General features: G+C 42.0%; 1 protein-coding gene across 1 annotated transcript in view; it reads right to left on the bottom strand.

Annotated features, from left to right (window-relative positions):
- The window catches only part of MALRD1 (MAM and LDL receptor class A domain containing 1), a 2679189-nt gene that overhangs the window by 1052054 nt on the left and 1606403 nt on the right, over nucleotides 1–20732 (bottom strand). The gene's annotated exons all lie outside the window — the stretch shown is intronic.

The raw sequence follows: 20732 nt of genomic DNA, 5'->3' as shown, positions 1-20732 counted from the left end.
AGTACACGTAAGAAATGCAGTGCCTCTCCATGGAGTCACTGGGACTACCAACCACGAGTCTCCTCCATGCCTGCTAATCCAACATCTATAGCAGGAGGAAGCTCATTTTGAGTGTACTATCATTCTAGCACAGCTTAGTGCTTTGCTAGTGAAGCAGCACAAAAGCATATGAAGTATGTAAGAAAATAGGTTATTCATTTGCAAATAGGAGACCCTTATTACTTAACAGGGGTGGCTCCTCCGCTACTGCGGAAGAGCATCGCCCCACTGCTTTCAAGCAGTATGAGAAACAAACACATAAAATGATAATAACTATCAAGTATTATCATTTTATGTTTGTGCTGCTTTTCAGGAGAGTGGATTGCAAAAAACACAGTTGATGGACAGAATGTAGAACAATGTCATACATTCACCCCAGTACAAGGATCTGGGCCTAAATCCATCGTTTTTTTGCACTCCACACCACCCTGGGTTAGACACTGGCTATATGCAAATCAGCTCTGACCCTGTCCCTCATGGGAACAGTCCAGTCCGAACTACCAAGCCATGTCTTTCCCAGACCGGAATCAAGCATCCAAGGACCGGTTTCTGGCTATCAGCCTTCATCAGCCTGGATAGCTTGACTCCAGTGGTGTGGAGAGCCTGGGACTCACGTCTGAGCATACCCAGCCCACTCGGGGTGAAAATTGCAAAAAACACAGTTGATGGACAGAATGTAAAACAATGTCATACATTCACCCCAGTACAAGGATCTGGGCCTAAATCCATCGTTTTTTTGCACTCCACACCACCCTCGGTTAGACACTGGCTATATGCAAATCAGCTCTGACCCTGTGCCTCATGGGAACAGTCCAGTCCGAACTACCAAGCCATGTCTTTCCCAGACCGGAATCAAGCATCCAAGGACCGGTTTCTGGCTATCAGCCTTCATCAGCCTGGATAGCTTGACTCCAGTGGTGTGGAGAGCCTGGGACTCACGTCTGAGGATACCCAGCCCACTCGGGGTGAAAATAGCAAAAAACACAGTTGATGGACAGAATGTAGAACAATGTCATACATTCACCCCAGTACAGGATCTGGGCCTAAATCCATCGTTTTTTTGCACTCCCCACCACCCTCGGTTAGACACTGGCTATATGCAAATCAGCTCTGACCCTGTGCCTCATGGGAACAGTCCAGTCCGAACTACCAAGCCATGTCTTTCCCAGACCGGAATCAAGCATCCAAGGACCGGTTTCTGGCTATCAGCCTTCATCAGCCTGGATAGCTTGACTCCAGTGGTGTGGAGAGCCTGGGACTCACGTCTGAGGATACCCAGCCCACTCGGGGTGAAAATAGCAAAAAACACAGTTGATGGACAGAATGTAGAACAATGTCATACATTCACCCCAGTCAAGGATCTGGGCCTAAATCCATCGTTTTTTTGCACTCCACACCACCCTGGGTTAGACACTGGCTATATGCAAATCAGCTCTGACCCTGTGCCTCATGGGAACAGTCCAGTCCGAACTACCAAGCCATGTCTTTCCCAGACCGGAATCAAGCATCCAAGGACCGGTTTCTGGCTATCAGCCTTCATCAGCCTGGATAGCTTGACTCCAGTGGTGTGGAGAGCCTGGGACTCACGTCTGAGCATACCCAGCCCACTCGGGGTGAAAATTGCAAAAAACACAGTTGATGGACAGAATGTAGAACAATGTCATACATTCACCCCAGTACAAGGATCTGGGCCTAAATCCATCGTTTTTTTGCACTCCACACCACCCTGGGTTAGACACTGGCTATATGCAAATCAGCTTTGACCCTGTGCCTCATGGGAACAGTCCAGTCCGAACTACCAAGCCATGTCTTTCCCAGACCGGAATCAAGCATCCAAGGACCGGTTTCTGGCTATCAGCCTTCGTCAGCCTGGATAGCTTGACTCCAGTGGTGTGGAGAGCCTGGGACTCACGTCTGAGCATACCCAGCCCACTCTGGTTGAAAATTGCAAAAAACACAGTTGATGGACAGAATGTAGAACAATGTCATACATTCACCCCAGTACAAGGATCTGGGCCTAAATCCATCGTTTTTTTGCACTCCACACCAGCCTGGGTTAGACACTGGCTATATGCAAATCAGCTCTGACCCTGTGCCTCATGGGAACAGTCCAGTCCGAACTACCAAGCCATGTCTTTCCCAGACCTGAATCAAGCATCCAAGGACCGGTTTCTGGCTATCAGCCTCATCAGCCTGGATAGCTTGACTCCAGTGGTGTGGAGAGCCTGGGACTCACGTCTGAGCATACCCAGCCCACTCGGGGTGAAAATTGCAAAAAACACAGTTGATGGACAGAATGTAGAACAATGTCATACATTCACCCCAGTACAAGGATCTGGGCCTAAATCCATCGTTTTTTTGCACTCCACACCACCCTGGGTTAGACACTGGCTATATGCAAATCAGCTCTGACCCTGTGCCTCATGGGAACAGTCCAGTCCGAACTACCAAGCCATGTCTTTCCCAGACCGGAATCAAGCATCCAAGGACCGGTTTCTGGCTATCAGCCTGGATAGCTTGACTCCAGTGGTGTGGAGAGCCTGGGACTCACGTCTGAGCATACCCAGCCCACTCGGGGTGAAAATTGCAAAAAACACAGTTGATGGACAGAATGTAGAACAATGTCATACATTCACCCCAGTACAAGGATCTGGGCCTAAATCCATCGTTTTTTTGCACTCCACACCACCCTGGGTTAGACACTGGCTATATGCAAATCAGCTCTGACCCTGTGCCTCATGGGAACAGTCCAGTCCGAACTACCAAGCAATGTCTTTCCCAGACCGGAATCAAGCATCCAAGGACTGGTGGGTGGTGTGGAGTGCAAAAAAACGATGGATTTAGGCCCAGATCCTTGTACTGGGGTGAATGTATGACATTGTTCTACATTCTGTCCATCAACTGTGTTTTTTGCAATTTTCACCCCGAGTGGGCTGGGTATGCTCAGACGTGAGTCCCAGGCTCTCCACACCACTGGAGTCAAGCTATCCAGGCTGATGATGGCTGATAGCCAGAAACCGGTCCTTGGATGCTTGATTCCGGTCTGGGAAAGACATGGCTTGGTGGTTCGGACTGGACTGTTCCCACGAGGCACAGGGTCAGAGCTGATTTGCATATAGCCAGTGTCTCACCCAGGGTGGTGTGGAGTGCAAAAAAACGATGGATTTAGGCCCAGATCCTTGTACTGGGGTGAATGTATGACATTGTTCTACATTCTGTCCATCAACTGTGTTTTTTGCAATTTTCACCCCGAGTGGGCTGGGTATGCTCAGACGTGAGTCCCAGGCTCTCCACACCACTGGAGTCAAGCTATCCAGGCTGATGAAGGCTGATAGCCAGAAACCGGTCCTTGGATGCTTGATTCCGGTCTGGGAAAGACATGGCTTGGTAGTTCGGACTGGACTGTTCCCATGAGGCACAGGGTCAGAGCTGATTTGCATATAGCCAGTGTCTCACCCAGGGTGGTGTGGAGTGCAAAAAAATGATGGATTTAGGCCCAGATCCTTGTACTGGGGTGAATGTATGACATTGTTCTACATTCTGTCCATCAACTGTGTTTTTTGCAATTTTCACCCCGAGTGGGCTGGGTATGCTCAGACGTGAGTCCCAGGCTCTCCACACCACTGGAGTCAAGCTATCCAGGCTGATGAAGGCTGATAGCCAGAAACCGGTCCTTGGATGCTTGATTCCGGTCTGGGAAAGACATGGCTTGGTAGTTCGGACTGGACTGTTCCCATGAGGCACAGGGTCAGAGCTGATTTGCATATAGCCAGTGTCTCACCCAAGGTGGTGTGGAGTGCAAAAAAACGATGGATTTAGGCCCAGATCCTTGTACTGGGGTGAATGTATGACATTGTTCTACATTCTGTCCATCAACTGTGTTTTTCGCAATTTTCACCCTGAGTGGGCTGGGTATGCTCAGACGTGAGTCCCAGGCTCTCCACACCACTGGAGTCAAGCTATCCAGGCTGATGAAGGCTGATAGCCAGAAACCGGTCCTTGGATGCTTGATTCCGGTCTGGGAAAGACATGGCTTGGTAGTTCGGACTGGACTGTTCCCATGAGGCACAGGGTCAGAGCTGATTTGCATATAGCCAGGTTCTCACCCAGGGTGGTGTGGAGTGCAAAAAAACGATGGATTTAGGCCCAGATCCTTGTACTGGGGTGAATGTATGACATTGTTCTACATTCTGTCCATCAACTGTGTTTTTTGCAATTTTCAGGAGAGTGGGGCAGAGCAGGGGAGGAGTGGTTTGCCCACTCCTAAGTGCGCAATGACTTTTTGGTCAACCAGTCTTGCGTACTTTCCTTGTTCTCCATGCAGGCTGCATTACAGCCTGCTTGGATAACATGCCCAGCCCTCTAGCCCCTGGCTGAGCGCCGTGTCACGACACTCAGACCAAACACAACACTGCATTACAGAGTTGTGATTTGCTTAGAGGATGGAGCCTGGCTGCCTGCTTCCTGTTCCTGAAGTCGGAGGCAGGAGAGCAGGAGCAGAGAAGCGGGACCCGGCGGAAATGTAAGTTCTTTTTTTTGTTACGCCCTCTCTATCAATCGCGACCCCGCGTGAATCCCTCCACGACCCCCCGCGCCCGACACCCACCCACGGGCCATGTCGGCCGCCACTGTTACTTAATCAAACATGTCCTGGATAGGTATTAAAATAACTCCGAGTAGCTTTTCTCAAAACCTGGATAGATGTGGCACTGTCAGATTTCAAGAAAATAGATTGATATGATTTTCAAATCAATTTGGAAAATAAGAGTAAAAATAATAACCAATTAGAAACAAAAAGGTTTACATTCGGATAACATTAAAACGATATGTGATTTTGGAAAAAGATTTAAAGCAAAAGGTGCCTAAAACACGTACAGTGCAATTGAAAAATAGTTTGCAGATGATCTGGTTCGAAGAATGCTTTCAGGCAAACTGTAAAGTAGTGGTGGTCAAATAAACAAAGAGGATAATTTTGGTCAAAGTTTTAAGTCTCACAAACGTATTTTTTTTAATAGTAATTACAATTAATTGTATGTATAATCTTAAATGCAGAACAAAATAATAAATGATACAGCAATATTAACCTAATGTTAAATTAATTTAAATATAACGTACATAATAAATTAAATAAAAAAAATAAGTGAATAGTTAAATAATTTTGATTATGCCTTATTAAATCATAAAAATGATATCCAGAATTAAAAGTAATCAAATTATATTTTATTAGAAATAATTTTACATTAAATTATACGTTAAAAAAGGGGTGACATATTTTGTTAAATCATATATATGTATTGTTCATGCAATATTTAACATTACATTATACTTATGTACATTTTAAGCTATTTTAAATCATTGAACATTTTCCCGGTGGGTTGTTATTTACATTCCTGTCTCCATTATTTATTATGGGACTGGTTTTTTGAATTTTTTTTATTCATATTATGGATTTTTATATAGCGCAAACTTGACCGGAAGGTATCTGGTATCAGATCGCTTTACACAAACACCAGTTACATCACATGAGGACACATTCATTTTTTTGTTAGTCACTGGCGATTGAGGGCCATATGTATCAAGCCGTTTTTGAATCGCAAAGGCCGAAATTCGCAGAATTTTGGCCTTTGCGACTCGCAAACGGCTGTTTTGCATGTTTTGGGATGTATGAAACATTCCCAAAATAAGGAATTGCAAAGTTGTGCGATTCCTTATTTTGCCATAGCATTTAGGGAATCGCAATTTTGCGATTCCTTAAATGCTATGTATGTAGCATTTTTGGCTAGCGAATTATGGTTAAGAATTCGCAACTTACCACCAACTTTTAGTTGATGGTAACTTGCAAATTCTTCAAAAAATGCATATTTTGGCATTTTTTAAGGTGGCAATCATTCCTATGGGCCTCCTGGCTGAACCGACACATGATGGACACACAAATAAGGAAGGTTGAAGGGGGCCTAACCTAAACAGGTTAATGGTGGGAGAGTGCTAATCCAAGGCCGACTGATCCAATTGCATACACCACAAGAGGTTTGTCACTAAATTAGAAGCTAGACTTGTAGAAGGGATTAGTTGCTTTTTGATGCCAAATTTCTTCGAATTGATATATAGAGATAGATACACACGCATACATATGCACATGTGCTGTTTCATAAGTAGTACATTAAACTGCCTACTGCACCAAAGTGGGAAAAAATTCACTTTTGGGATTAAATGTCCTAAATTGATAAAGCGCACTTTATTGGTGGTATACTGCCAATGCTGGGAATTTGGGAGACAATTACTTGGGTAACCCATATATTGGAGGTCAAGGCATGGCAGAGGAACGTGGGTTAACTCATGATGGCAAAGTCATAAAAAGCAGAGTCTGACAGTCAGCGCATACATTTACTTTTTTTTAAAATCTGCCCCAAAGAACAACCAGGACAAATGTGACATTAAACCTGCTCACCTAATTTGTCCCAAAAAGACTGCATTTTAAAATATCCTACGGGGTGAAAATACCTGCTGATCTTAGTGTGCCCAGCAATTTTCAGAGGATTATAGTAATGGTAAGATAACTCTGATTTCTAATTCAGTTCTAGTAGAGTTCTGTGTTTTGCCCAGTTACAGTTTTGGCTCAAAGTAGCACAGCAGGTTAAAGTGCCTGCTGCAGAGCAAATCACAGCATTGAATTTTATTTAGATAGATAAGTGGGTAAACTGCTTTTAACACAGAGATCCTTTTGTTATTTCCGGTTCATAATTTTCAATCCGTCTAATATAGCACAATTAGCTATGAATCAGCATTGAGGAACTGCATGCAAATTGGGTTAGGATCCCTACTGTTGTTTCTAAATCTGTTATTATAAGTTTGCAAAGAAGGTTTCCTTTGGATAGTAACAAAATCTTAATAGTACAGAAGACCCCATTCACTGTGTTGCATTTTAAATCTGATGTTGTTATTTTACCGATAGTGCACTCTTCCATATACTGTTTACAAGCAATTATGAGATGTGGTGCCTAGATCTTAGAACTTCGATTGGCTTATGTAACATTTCCAGTACATTGATTTAGGCATTTGTATGATTTATTGTCTCTCTGTGTGTGATATAAAACACTCTGCACTGGGATGTGTATCACCATAAATTAAGTAAATAAAATAGTAAATGCCATTTAAATAATTATATACGTAATTACGCATACACAAAAATACATTCCACATTTTTACACTTCATGCACATCTCTTGTATGTGGGGGATTAACGTCAAACCCTTGCCTCTAAACCATAGTTTCTCTAAAATATCTGTAAAGGGAGCTATGTGCCTTTGTTTACTTCCATTTCATTGACATCTACATGTTAGGCAGGAGATGGCTCCCAGCCAGAATGAAACGTGAACCAAAGATGGCCTGATGGACCTTAACATCAGGTCTTTGATGTGGTTCCACATAGAAAAGAAAATAAGAAATACCCTGCACCACACTCCCCACTCCTGCTCTGAACAGAAATCAGAGAACTGGTAGGTGCTGCTGAATTGTGTTCCAGTGTAGGCAAATGATACCAGGACAAATTAAACATATTTCACTGTGTCCAGTAGATCTCAGAAGTAGCTCAGGAATAGGTGCCAGAACCAGCATCTGGTGGGAACCCCCTCATTTCCTGCACTGTATACACTGATCCAATATCAAGATCCTACAAAATAAATCTGATTACTATACTTATTTGTGCCAAATCGGAAATTATCCTATTTTAGGGAAAGTGGCACTGCGTAGACCAGAGGGGTCATTCAGAAGCGAAAAAGTAGTGAGGGAAGATCTGGTTAAAAGTAGTCCTGAAAGTAGGAGCAGTGGCTTCAAAAAATGTGGCTGGTGTAAACCCTGCCCACATGTAAAGAGCATGACCAAATATAAATCACCTTTGATAAAAGTTGTTAAGCGCATTAAGGGCCAATATAACTGCAAAGCAGAGTTTGCAGTCTATGTCCTCCAATGCCCATGTGGATTAACTTATGTGGGAAGCACTGAACTACCCCTATATAAAACAATCCTTCTGCATTTATGGGCAATTTAAAACACAGACAGGGCATACCCTGTAGCCAGACATGTTGAAGAACGGTATGGAAGTGACGTGTTGAACCAAATCCACTATGTGGTTCAAGCAACTGCTCTTAATGTCAGAGGAGGAGATAGAGAAAAACAGTTGAGACAATTGGAGTCAAGATACATAATAGCATTAAACACTAAGACTATCTGAGGCCTGAATATGAATGAAGACTTCCACACACATTTGTACCTAATGAACAAGTCATTTTTGGTAATACTCCCACTCTAGCATTGATTTTAAATAATTTGCTTTATTTTGTATTATTTTAAACACAAATTACATATCAGGAGTTTTTAGTAGCGTGACACCTACTGACTATAAAATAGGAATTATGAGGGAGACGGTTCACACACTATACAAAACATAGATAGCCCGAGCTTATAGAGGGCTGGATGAGGTACAAACACAGAGCCTGTATGTGGTATGGCGAAGTCCACAGGGACATTATTAACACTAAAAGGCCATACAGCCACTTAATAGAAAGATGTTTTAGCCCAGCAGGGGCTGGATTAGTTGGTATATATAAAAAAATGCATTAACATAGGTAGGAAAATATGTACATGTATGCATTTATATGTTTAGAACACCATGCATAGAGAGATCATGAAAGATTTAGCCTACCAAGGGCGATATTGGAGAGAAATGAGTAATCGATATGTTTAAGGCGGCTGTATGACATTACAACGCATGCTTTTACATCGCATGCCTTTACAACGCTGTTTATACAACGCATGCCTTTACAACGCATAGTGCTTTGGGGCGCTGGATAGTGAATAGTTTAATTTACTATTCCAACTCCAGTCCCTGTGGATAGTATGGAAGGTGATGGATAGTAAATTAAACCTATTCCCTATCCTAGAGCGCCCCCCAGCGCAATGCGTTGTAATGGTTTGCGTTGTAAAAGTTGCGTCGTAAAGGCACTGCGTGGTAAAAGTTGCGTTGTAAAGGATGTTTCCTGTTTAAGGCAGCTGATTCAAAATGTCTCAATTGAATGCGCAGTGGGTAATATATAAAAACCAGTATGTAATGATAGCATTTTGCATTAATTTGTTTTAATATAGATTGTTCTCACCAAATGTCAGCATGATAAGTCAAAGTAAATACAAATATAAGGTCTATAAGTCGAATAATGCATTTATGATAATAGCCACTCCGAGAGAACACCAGTCAAAGCCTGTCAAGGGCAGTTTTATAGGGAAACGCACAGGTGTGTCATATAGCACAAGTGTTTTTAATGCATTAATGGAATATGCAACAGAGTGATTTTTAAAAGTTAAAAATTCACAATAATGTTATTTGATGTAGAATCATGATGAGAGACAAATTTAAAATAGTTTGGTAATGTATCACTCTGCTTTGATAAGTCAGTCTTCACTGGTTTGTAACACGTCACGAAGGAGCAAATGTATATAGGGTTACGAAAATGGCGCTGAGCCATCGATGAACAAGGCTGCAGGGCAGCGGAAATGCATTTGATTGCACGACATTAAAACTTCTTTGGTGTGTGCAAGGAGTAGGTTAAAGATATGGACAACACTGAATCTGAAGGAGATTACGTGCCCATCGGTCAGCCAACAAGTTGCGATAAGCAATATATATATACATTTTGAGGGGTTTTGTTTTGATGTTTGGACTGCTCCCGCTTGCCAAGCTGAATGGTTGCACTATTAGGTGCATCACAATAACGAAATGTATTGGAATATGGCTTAGAATCACATCATGAGAGGTATTTAAAGATGCCACATTCAAGTTAATGCTTCCCTAAATAACGCGTAATTTATTATTTTACCAAAGCTTTCTTTTGTGTTTGATGGTATTTGTTCTGATTGCCCTACTTATACCATGTAATTCACTCATTAATAGGTCAAGACTAATGTCTCTGAATGTGAATCCAAGCATATTCTCGATTTTTCTTGGATTCAACTATATGGTTCACTACCATAAAGTAACAACACTCAGTGGTCATTACACATATTCTTTGATGGCAACCTTATGTGAAATCATTGCCTTGTGTTCGAAATAGGATATAATTACAAACTGCCTCACTTCTAACTTATATAGGATCAACCTTAAATGATGAGGATGGTACAACCCCGAACGTTTGTTTTCTACATATATTGTGGTATCATAATCAAAATGAAACTACAACTTTTGTTGCCCCTTTCTATAGTCGATGAATTGCCTATGATGTGATCATTCCGATCAATGTCAATTAATTATGGCTTTTATTTCTATTTGTAGAAGTGTTTATCAAATTTTCCTTTAGTAGGTAGAGTGCACGTAGCGGAACCCTATTTTAAAGGTGAGACACGTGTGCGCTCGCTTATTTTGATGGAGTCTTGGAAGACACCACCGGTGGTTCCTCACCATTTCCACTTGATGCAACATATGATTTAGTTACTTTCATCACATGTACACTAATTATTTCCACACAATTTCTGTTACATTAAGTGAAATATTTCCAAATACTTAATTTATTTTGACATGCTTTAGATGAGTATATATTAGAATGTTCTCTGCTTTTTCAAAACAACGGTTCTTTGCCACAGATAAAAAAGTTTCGTATGAAGTTACATATAAGAATTTTGTTTAAACTCAACAAGTTTTTTTTTTCATAAACCTCTTGCTAACAATGTATTTAAATAGGATAATATTTTGATCCAGAACTGAATACATTATTTGTCATTCAACTTGTTTTTGAAAAAAAAATGAATTCTCGCTACAGGTCATGTAATACAACAACATATGACCATTGTTGATTAAAGAATAGGAATGGTAAATGTAAAAAAAAATCAGTACCAAATGTTGCTGGATTTATCTTTATACAAATAGAGGTAAAAATGTTATTCAGCCCTGCACAACGTTTGCATAGTCGTAAAACACAGAAGGGTAATTCTTGTTTTGTTATATTGTAGGATGATACCATCATCTTGTTGGGCTGATAAAAACCCTTCAAATTAATTAAAGAACTTCAGTAGAAGTTTATAGTGTTTTAAACATGTATTATCCATATATGTTTGTCATTTTTAGGGGTTTTGGGTAAGGTTTCTTGTTAAGTTATTCATTCTTTTTTAGGTCTCGCCCTGGAACAGGGACGGAGACTTATAGTCGGCTGATGCCGGGGAATGAGGGACACAAAACTGGCACGATTTTTAGCAGTCGGATTTGGCTGCGCGAACGCGCACGTTCCGTCCTGCGCCGCCCTCCCAGCCTACTGCGCATGCGCCGCCCTCCCAGCCTACCGCGCATGCATGCATGCACACAGACACAGACACACACACACACACACACACGTCGCAGACAGACACTCGCTCACACACACACCCCCTCCCCCACAGTCACACACACGCACTCCAAGACACATACACACACGCACGCACACACATACACACACATACACAGGACGCCCCCCCCCCGCGCCTACATGCTCCTCTCCCTCCGCCCGCCCGCCGCTCAGCAACGCACTCACCGGCTTCCTCTCCTCAGCTGCAAGGCCCGGCAGCAGGACTCTTCTTCCCTCCTTCGGCACCGGGGCGCAGGGTAGGCTCCTGCCTGCTCCGGTGCTCCCTGCTCCCAACACGGCTCCAATCGCGGCTCTTCCGTGGGAGGCGGGGTAGGCTCCCGCCCTCCTACTTCCTGTTTCCGGGTGTCGCGCCGGCCTGCCTGACTTCCTGGTCGCAGGCCGGCAGAGTAACGAGGATGTTTTGCGGTATGTATTTATTTATTTAATTATGCATTTTTATATAGCGCAGACTTTACCCGAAGGCGGTATTTATTTATTTATGTATTTATGCATTTTTATATAGCGCGGACTTTACCCGAAGGCGGTATTTCTTTATTCATGTATTTATGCATTTTTATATAGCGCGGACTTTACCCGAAGGCGGTAATGCTTGCCTTAGCGTAATGGTGTTCCTTCTTAATTTATTGGTGGTGTCCCTGTTAGAATTATTCCCACTTTTAGTCTAGCAATGCTTGGCATGATGTTGGCATCTTTGGCATTATTGAGCCCATCCCTGGTATAATGGGACCACAACGTATTGTGGGCATTCTTGACCCAATTGTGCTTCTCTTCACCAGCGGTGATGGTCATCCCTGGCATGCGATGGGTGTTCATGGAATTGGATGTTGATATGTAGACATGTAAAGCCAGACTCTGTCCATGGGGCAGTAATATTCATGAGTACTTGATGACATGGAGATCAAAGATACAACTAAAACTGAAAAGCCATTATTTTGAGAGACTGTCATATTTGTTTTTGGGAATCAGAAATATTTATTAAAATGAAATGCTTGTAATAACAAGCCAATGCATGATTACCAGCTGTGATCGTGTTTTCAAAATGTTTGTAAAGTTGATATTAAAGTGATAATTCATGCTAATTTCTGTAGTCTTATTTACATCTTGTTTACAATTATACTATACTACTAATGTATGTTTACTAGCCATAACTGTACTGTTATATGTTACATTTTAATTACAGTGTTTGCCTTTTACAATCATTTTCTTACAAACTACCTCGTAAAACAAAAATATTTATGGCTAAAATATTTTGCACTGTTTGCACAATATATTTGTGATGTTTACACTTACCTATTTGAAATTAAAATGTACAAATGGACATTTAGTCAATTACCATTAAAAAGTTTAACTTTTTTGCTAAGATATTCTTGTAATCTTTTATGCAAACAAATTTAAATACTGCATAAATAATTTTAACAACAAATACTTTATATGTAGCTTTTTATGTACATAAGAAAACTATAGCATAAAGCAAAAAACATTGCCATTTACAATAATAATAGCTCAAACTTAAATAATGCGAGACCTATTGCATTGCAAATGCTTGTTCTAAATATACACGAGTGATCTACTGTTATAATCTGAGGGAACCACTGGTACCATTCTACCAAGCTTCATTGAAATACTGTGTTGACCCGTGTTTTGTGTTTTTAGACCATCATGATACCAAATAATCACTCACCAAGGTCAAATAACCAAAATGTCCTGGTTGCCAACAAATCACTTACATGCATTGGAAGGGGTGGGGATTGCACACACTGGCAGACTGTCCTGTATAGCCTAAGTGAGAAAACATTGGAGATCTTCAGGAACACTTGGGAGAACTTGAGCCACAAGATGCCAAAGGGCATGGGACTAGCACCCCCAGGAGGCAGCTGGCATGTACATATCTTAGTGCCAGGCTGATGGATGAGAAGACGCCTGGCAAATGTCTTTTCCGGTTTTGACTCCCTGTAATGGGGCGTGGGTGGGAATGTGTTTGGGTTAGGCCTGCTTGTACCACCAGGTTTTCAGAGAGTGGTGCTGAGCTATGAATACAGGATCACCAAGACCGCAGGGTGGCGTGGTGCAGTCTAGCGGTTGACGTGTGTGCCAAAGCAAGATTTGGCCCATGACTCCAATAAGGTATCCGTAAGTGCCTTGTTAAAAGGCAAGAGGGTCTTTGCCGATATTTGTGCACCTATGGCAATGTATAGAAAGACATGGGCGTTTAATCGTCTTGCTAACTTTATGGAAAAGTTCTGGTGATTTCAGGGTTCTCTTGTATTTGCATTTTCTTTCCATCCAATGCGAGGTACAGCTCTACAGGAGGATTCTTGTTTTGAGTCTATTTTTTCAGATTAGCCATGGAAGCGCAATTTAACTACTCCAACATAGTTAGGCTCAACTTTATCTTAGCGTGAGTTACCAGCTGGTTGAAATCTAACTATCCCTTACATTATATTTCAAATTTAAACATAGGAGAGAGGGAAGCTGGCAGGATCACTGATATTTTATAATAATCCCTAGGTGTTGTGCAAACTCATCTTAAAACTTAGGAGTTCAATAGACATCTCTATCTCTTGTCAAAGAGTTAGAAGTGTCTTCAACAGATTTAATCTGCTAATCCCAGGGAAACTATATTTTGGGTGAGGGTAGTCTTTCACTTTCATCCAAGGTGGGGTAGGCGGAATCTTTGTTTAAGGTAGCTCCCTTATTGGGTAATATATCTTCACCCTGCAAATCATAGAGACTTAATAGGTCTTCACCTAACTTGAGTTAGCAGCATCTTTGTGTTTCTGTATTGATGTGATCCAAGGCAAAATATTACCAAATATTTCAAACTTTAATACTACCTGCACCACAACTAAACATGCTGATACATTTGGTAAAATATTGTTTTAAATAAAAGGCAGTGGCAAACTTGATTGAAGTTTCCTTTTGTGTCCTGGAGGCCATACGTTTCCCTCAATTTGAAGGTATATGACTTTGTTTGCGATACTGGTATCTTAGCGATCCGAGATACAGAGGAAGGAAAACAACATGACCATTGGGCATGCATTTCATTAACTTTGGCCAATATTGTTGCTGCATGTTTATCTGTTGTGACGCCACAATTGCATTTGACGCAATTGTGTTTATGCAGTTCAATTGAAAATAATTGTAAATGATGAGGAATAAACCGATCGCACAATGTTACTCAAAGGATATTTCCATCCAGCTCATCAACGACATTAGAGAAAACCCAGATTTGAGCCCAAAGCAGGACCAGCACCACTGCAGATATTGAGCACAAGGTACAATAGTAGTGTGGCATTTAAGGCTGTTGATGTGATGAGAAATGCAAAAATGTTTTTACAATAGGATATTTGGAAACAGTGCGGATGCAGCAGAAGTAATGAGACAGAAGCATGGTGACTGAACCCAGATTGACACAGGACGTAGCATTTTGCATCCGGTGCTACTGGGAGAAGAGTTGTTTTGGTAAACCTAACAAGCCGTAGCACAGACATGCAGGCACTAAAGTAGGACAAAACAAGGTGCTGACACTTTGTTAACTTGGATTTCAAATAAAAGCATGTGGTCAGAGGTATACACCCTATTATACACGGTAGTGACTATAATAAAAGCAGAACCAAAGGAAGAAGTTAATTATTCCAAAGTCTAGATAGTCACTCCCCAAAAAACAGAACATCACTCTTCTTGGGGTTCAGTTGAAGAGAGGTGATCCTAAACCATGTGCTAGATGACAGTTAGACCTGTCAGCTTAGGATAATCTTCCCCCAAACTTTGTGTCTCTCCTCCTCCATTTTTGCTGCACTTATTGTTGTTGGCCTGTGGACTTTGTGTGCTTTTCCAATGCTAACCAGTGCTAAAGTGCTTGTGCTCACTCCCTTAAAACATGGTTAAATTGGCGTGTATTCAATTGGCATATTTAATGTACTTATAAATGCTACCAGTGGCCTGAAGCACTTATTGTGCCACCCACATAACTACCACCTTAAAACATAACCCAGATCTGCAACTGCAGGCTGAATGAAGTTTTAAACTGCCGTGTTAACCTGGCATTAAATCCCCCTTGCCAAGCTGTCAACTTCCCTTTTATTCTATATGTCACCCCTAAGGTAGGCACTGTGTAGCCCATGGGGCAGGGTGCTGTGTAATTAAAAGATTGGCCATGTACCTCTAAGCTGTACTGGTAGTGAAAAGCATCCTCAATTCTTTTTTTACTACTGTGAGGCCTACCCCTCCAAAAGGATAACAGTGAGGATTCCTTATTACATTTATTAAGCACTAATTTTAAAATAGGAGCAATTGGCTATGTCATGTTTGGTGTCATTGGAATGGCAATGATAACTCATACTCAATGGTAAAGTTGGGGTTTTGATTATAATTTGGAAATGGCACTTTTACAAAGTTGGTATTTTTCTGTCCTTAGCCCTTTTGTACCTGCAACCTGTCTTAGGTTACAAGACTGGGTGTGACTGATAGACTTTGTGAATTCCTCCCAGACAGACGAAATAGGGATTAGCTGTGCCTTAATGGGCCATCTGCTTGCAGGATGGGTAGGTGGAGTTGATCACAGCCTCACTTGCAACTAATTAGGGAGTGATCTGTATTCACACTAAGGACCTATCAACTCCACACTGTCACTGCAGCCAACTTGAACCTAGGGCAGGAGAATCCAGAAATTCCATACACTTCAAAGCCACTTTGTTTACAGGCTAAAGAACGTCGACTGAGTGCATCCAATATCTTCAATATTATCATGTAAGTATTTCCACTCTGCAATTTGTCATACAAATCTTTTTAAATATTATTTTCAAAATATACCATGTATCACTTAGCTTTTCTTTTCCGGAATTCTTGTTCTCTCTGCTCTTCAGGGGTTAAGCCTGACTGAAAACGCCTGCACGGGGAGAGCCACGAGGAGAATTCAACAACTGGGTTGAGTTCGGCTGTATTCCAACTCGGAGGCAGAATTCCGGGTTTCAGACACGATAGAATTACGGTAAGATTAACTGCAAACCGTAACTCAAATCTCGGTTCTGAATTACTTTTTCACTTCTGGGAAATCAAAGGAGCGGTAGAGCACAGGACTGGACTCGGGAATTTCTTCGGTGAAGTGCGCACTCGTTAGGGAGCGCTCGCCTCACCAAGGACTCCTCACAGGTGTGGGCAAAACAACTAGACCACTATCGCATCTTTCCCCGTGGCGGCTATCTTTGAATTCCTTTGTTGTACCAAAGCACTCCAAGTCTGCTTCCTTGCTAATTCTTCATTTCTCTTGTGCCGGCTAGGGTTCAGATAGGTCATTATCGTGTCTACTGCGCACTCTGATCGATTAGGGGTTCTGACAACCACATAACTATAATACAAAACTGGGATCGTAAATATTTTTACTCTCTTTACTTCTTTCTTTTTCTTCCCTTCTTTCATTTTTGCCTGCTTTCATTATTTGTTCTTTCTATTTTCATTGCTCTTTCCTTCTTTTTCCCTTTGTTTGTTTCTTCCTTGCCTTCTTTCATTCTTGCCTTCTTCCTTTCTAGGTTCTTCCTTCATTTTCTTTTCCCTCCTTTCCTCCTTTCTATCTCACTTTTCTTTTATTTCCTTTGCTCTTTCCGTCCTTCTCTTTCTATCTCTCTTTATTTTTTCCTTCTCTTTCCTTCTTTCTGTCTTTCTTTTCTTCTTTGCTACTCTTTCCTTATTTTTCTTCTCCCTTTCTTTCCTTCTCTTCCCTCTACTGTTTCTTTCATTCTCTTGTTCCTTTTGTTCCCTAATTCTGTCTTTTTCCCCTCTCCTCACCTCTTTCCTCCTGCCTTCCTTTCCTCCGTTCCTTCTCTTCCCTCTTTTTTCTTCCTTTTTTTTCGTCCTTTCTTCCTTTTTCTCTTTCTTTCTTCCTTGCTCTTTCTTTTTTCTTTTTCTTTCCTTCTTTCTTTCTCTTTCCTCCTTGTATTTTTTCTTGCCTTCTTTCTTGCCTGGCTTCTTTATTTTCCCTTCTTTTCCTTTATATCTTTCCCTCTAATTTTTTTCTTTCAATCAATCAATCAAGAAATTTGTATAGCGCGCTACTCACCCGGAAGGGTCTCAAGGCGCTGGGGGGGGAGGGGTATGTCACTGCTTGAACAGCCAGGTCTTGAGCTGCTTCCTGAAGGAGAGATGGTCTTGGGTCAGCTGAAGGTGGATGGGGAGGGAGTTCCAAGTCTTGGCTGCCAGGTAGGAGAAGGACCTTCCTCCGGCGGTGGCTCTGCGGATGCGTGGTACGGCGGCGAGGTCGTGGCTGGTCGATAGTAGCTGGCGTGTGGGCGTGTAAAAGGTCAGGCGCTCGTTGAGGTACTTGGGGCCCATGTTGTGGAGAGCCTTGTGTGCGTGTGTGAGGAGCCTGAACGTGATTCTCTTGCTGACGGGGAACTAGTGCAGGTCTCCCAGGTGGCCGGAGATGTGGCTGTGTCGGGGGATGTCCAGGATGAGTCGTGCAGAGTTTTCCTCGCTTTTTCAATGGCAAGATGCTTACAGCCAATGCCAGACTGATTGGCTTTTGTAGGTCTATGTTAAACAAGCCCTTTGCATTTTATTAATATATAGGTATAACATGGTTTGTATAGGGGTTTCAGCCAGACATGGGTTGGTGTCATTTACAATGTTCTTCCACCCACTCCGGCATGCATTAAGGGAACATGTATAAGTACGTTTTAGCCATTGGCTAAGTACACTAGGAGTTACAGCATGCCGCCCTTTCACAAGGAACACAGTCTAGAACAAAACAAAACATTTCCCTTTGGTGCCAGGGAGTACTAAAGGGATGTGTGTTTTAATTTTCTAGACCCCAAACATTTTTTTTCTCTGTCACAAATGTTTTTTTTTCAGATTGATGAGGGTCCAGCATATGCCCAAGCCATAACATTTTGCAAAAACCATGACAAAACAAAACAGGAATTGCCAGAAGGCTGACGGCCAACGCTTGTTTTAGATAGCTGCCGCATGAGCACCTCTGGCTTTCAGTGGAAATCTGTAAAAACATAAGCTAAAAGCAAGAAAACTAAGATAAATGTTGGTTATTTTAGCAGGGGCCTTGCAGAGCATCTGGACTGATCTCAACAAATCCACTCTATTGCAGAATAACTGTATTTGCTTCCCAAAATCTAGATGTTGTGAATGACCTCAAAGGTTAAAGTCATACCACAGGCAGCAGAAACAGCCCTAAATATTGAGATAAACCTAACAGCAGGTTAACAAAGCAGTTTTCTCATAGATATATAACTGGCTACAATGAAACCAGTCAGCTTGAGGACACATGAATAATGCTCCTAGAAAATGGATTTAAAGTGGTAAATATACTACCCTATGCTTTGCCACTAGAGCTAGTTGCTTACCCTGTGTTTTTCCAGTAGGACTAGTTGCAATGGGAATTCCTTCAATTTGAAGACCGGCCTGAGACAAGGCAATTTAGGCTGGGAGGGAAGGAAGCAGGTTGAAACTCACACTTCATATGAGAGATTACACTATTGGTGAGACTTAATGTGTAACATGTGTAGTGTTGTCTGTCCAAGAGAAAATTCTCTCTATGATTTGAACAGGATATGATTTTCAGACCTCACAGTAATGTCAAGTCATGCAGAACCTGACATACTTAATTTTCGTGGTAAAGAGACAGTGGGATATGTGAGTCATGAACTTGAAATTGGTTTATTGTTTTACAAATATTATACTGTCATCTTTAAAACGCCATGCTACATTTACTAAACCTCATTTAATTCCTGACTAAAACCTGAGTCAGAAGAATATCTGCTTTGCTTCATCCAGGACATACTAGATGATTGGACTGGCATCCAAATCAATCTCAGTCTAAAACAAAATGTTCTAGGGTATTTGAAGTCAGTGTTACCTATCAAATATTCCTTTGTCTATCAAGTAAACAGGAAAAAGTATGTGCTTAAGGCGGTCCCAAAAGGAATCACAGTTACAAAAGAGGAGTATGAATGCATCTTCACACCTACTTCACAGTTCCAGGAGAGTGCCAGAAAACCTCCCCCTTTAATTCATATAATGTGCAAGGATCAATTTATGTTGTTGAAGGTGGACTGCCAAGAGAATAGCTCATGTGGACGCCATAATGGGAGCTTTGCCATAGACTAGGCATTCAATTCAGCCGTAAAGCTCCTGGCTGGACACAATTGTAAAACATACAGATTTTGGGTACTTTGCTGAAACTTAGATCATTGAATATACATTTTACAATGTTGAACTGTTGACCTGGATCTAGTAAGTGTTTGAATTACATACTAATAGCCATTACATCCTTAATCACCTCCTTGTCCATTCGCTGACTTGCAGCCATTACATGTGAGGACTCTAGCATCCTCATACACCAATCCCACTTAGTTCATCACATAAAAGGCCCTCCCTCCACCACACCACCTGTTTTTTTCTGTCTGCTTACGCCAATCCTTGTTGGCGATGGAAACACTTCTCACAGCTATGGTTCTGGAGTCTGTGTTTGGAAAGGAAATTGAGCAGGTTCTGGCATGTTTTTGATTCTTTGAATTACATCTGGCAGTTTTTTAATTAGGTACAAGCGAAACATATAAATATGGTAAATTACGGCGGGAGCAGCTTTCACTTGATTTAGTGAGGAGCGACTCTTCAATGGCTTTAATCGCACTGTGATGCCCGGGTGTGTACTGCTAAAGGGCAGTGGAGACTCGGGCGGCATGGTCAACTTAACAGAGTCAATTGGTCTCATTGAGGCTGGGACACTGCGTCTGGGTGATCAGGGTGATCGATTCCTGCAATAACTCTCTCATAAGAAGTGCTGCATTTACGGAGGACAGAGGGGGGGCAGTGTTTCCCTACCAAAACCAGTAAGGTCCTATTTGGGAAAAGTTTTTATGTATTTGCCCTGAATCTTGGCAATGTATGATGGTTGGATATAATACACCCAGTTTTAGGGTCTTTCACTGGATTAGTACAAACACAAGGAGATGCTACACGGAGTGCTGAAACTTTTCAGGCACCCATCCCCAGTCACAGATCTGGGTTGAATCCATAATCGTTCTTTAGCTCACTTCGCCACCCCAGTTCAGACCCAGCCATAGGCAAATCAGTCTTGACCATGTGCCTCTTTGGAATAGTGCAGCCCCCACTGTCAAACCAGGTCTTTCCTGAACTAGAAACAAGCATCCTGGGACCGGTCTTTGGAGGAGGGAAGGTTGCATTGTAGAGATGTCAGGCACCATTTCTGGTCTATTTGCAGAGGGTCCAGTTACTTAGTAGGATGGAGACGTGAGGTTTGGCCCTGCCTGCCAGAAAGAGGGGAAAAGCTGAAACAGCT

Source organism: Lissotriton helveticus, chromosome 10 (assembly GCF_964261635.1).
Source record: "Lissotriton helveticus chromosome 10, aLisHel1.1, whole genome shotgun sequence".
Lineage (NCBI taxonomy): Eukaryota > Metazoa > Chordata > Amphibia > Caudata > Salamandridae > Lissotriton > Lissotriton helveticus.
This window is presented reverse-complemented; position numbering and strand designations above follow the sequence as displayed.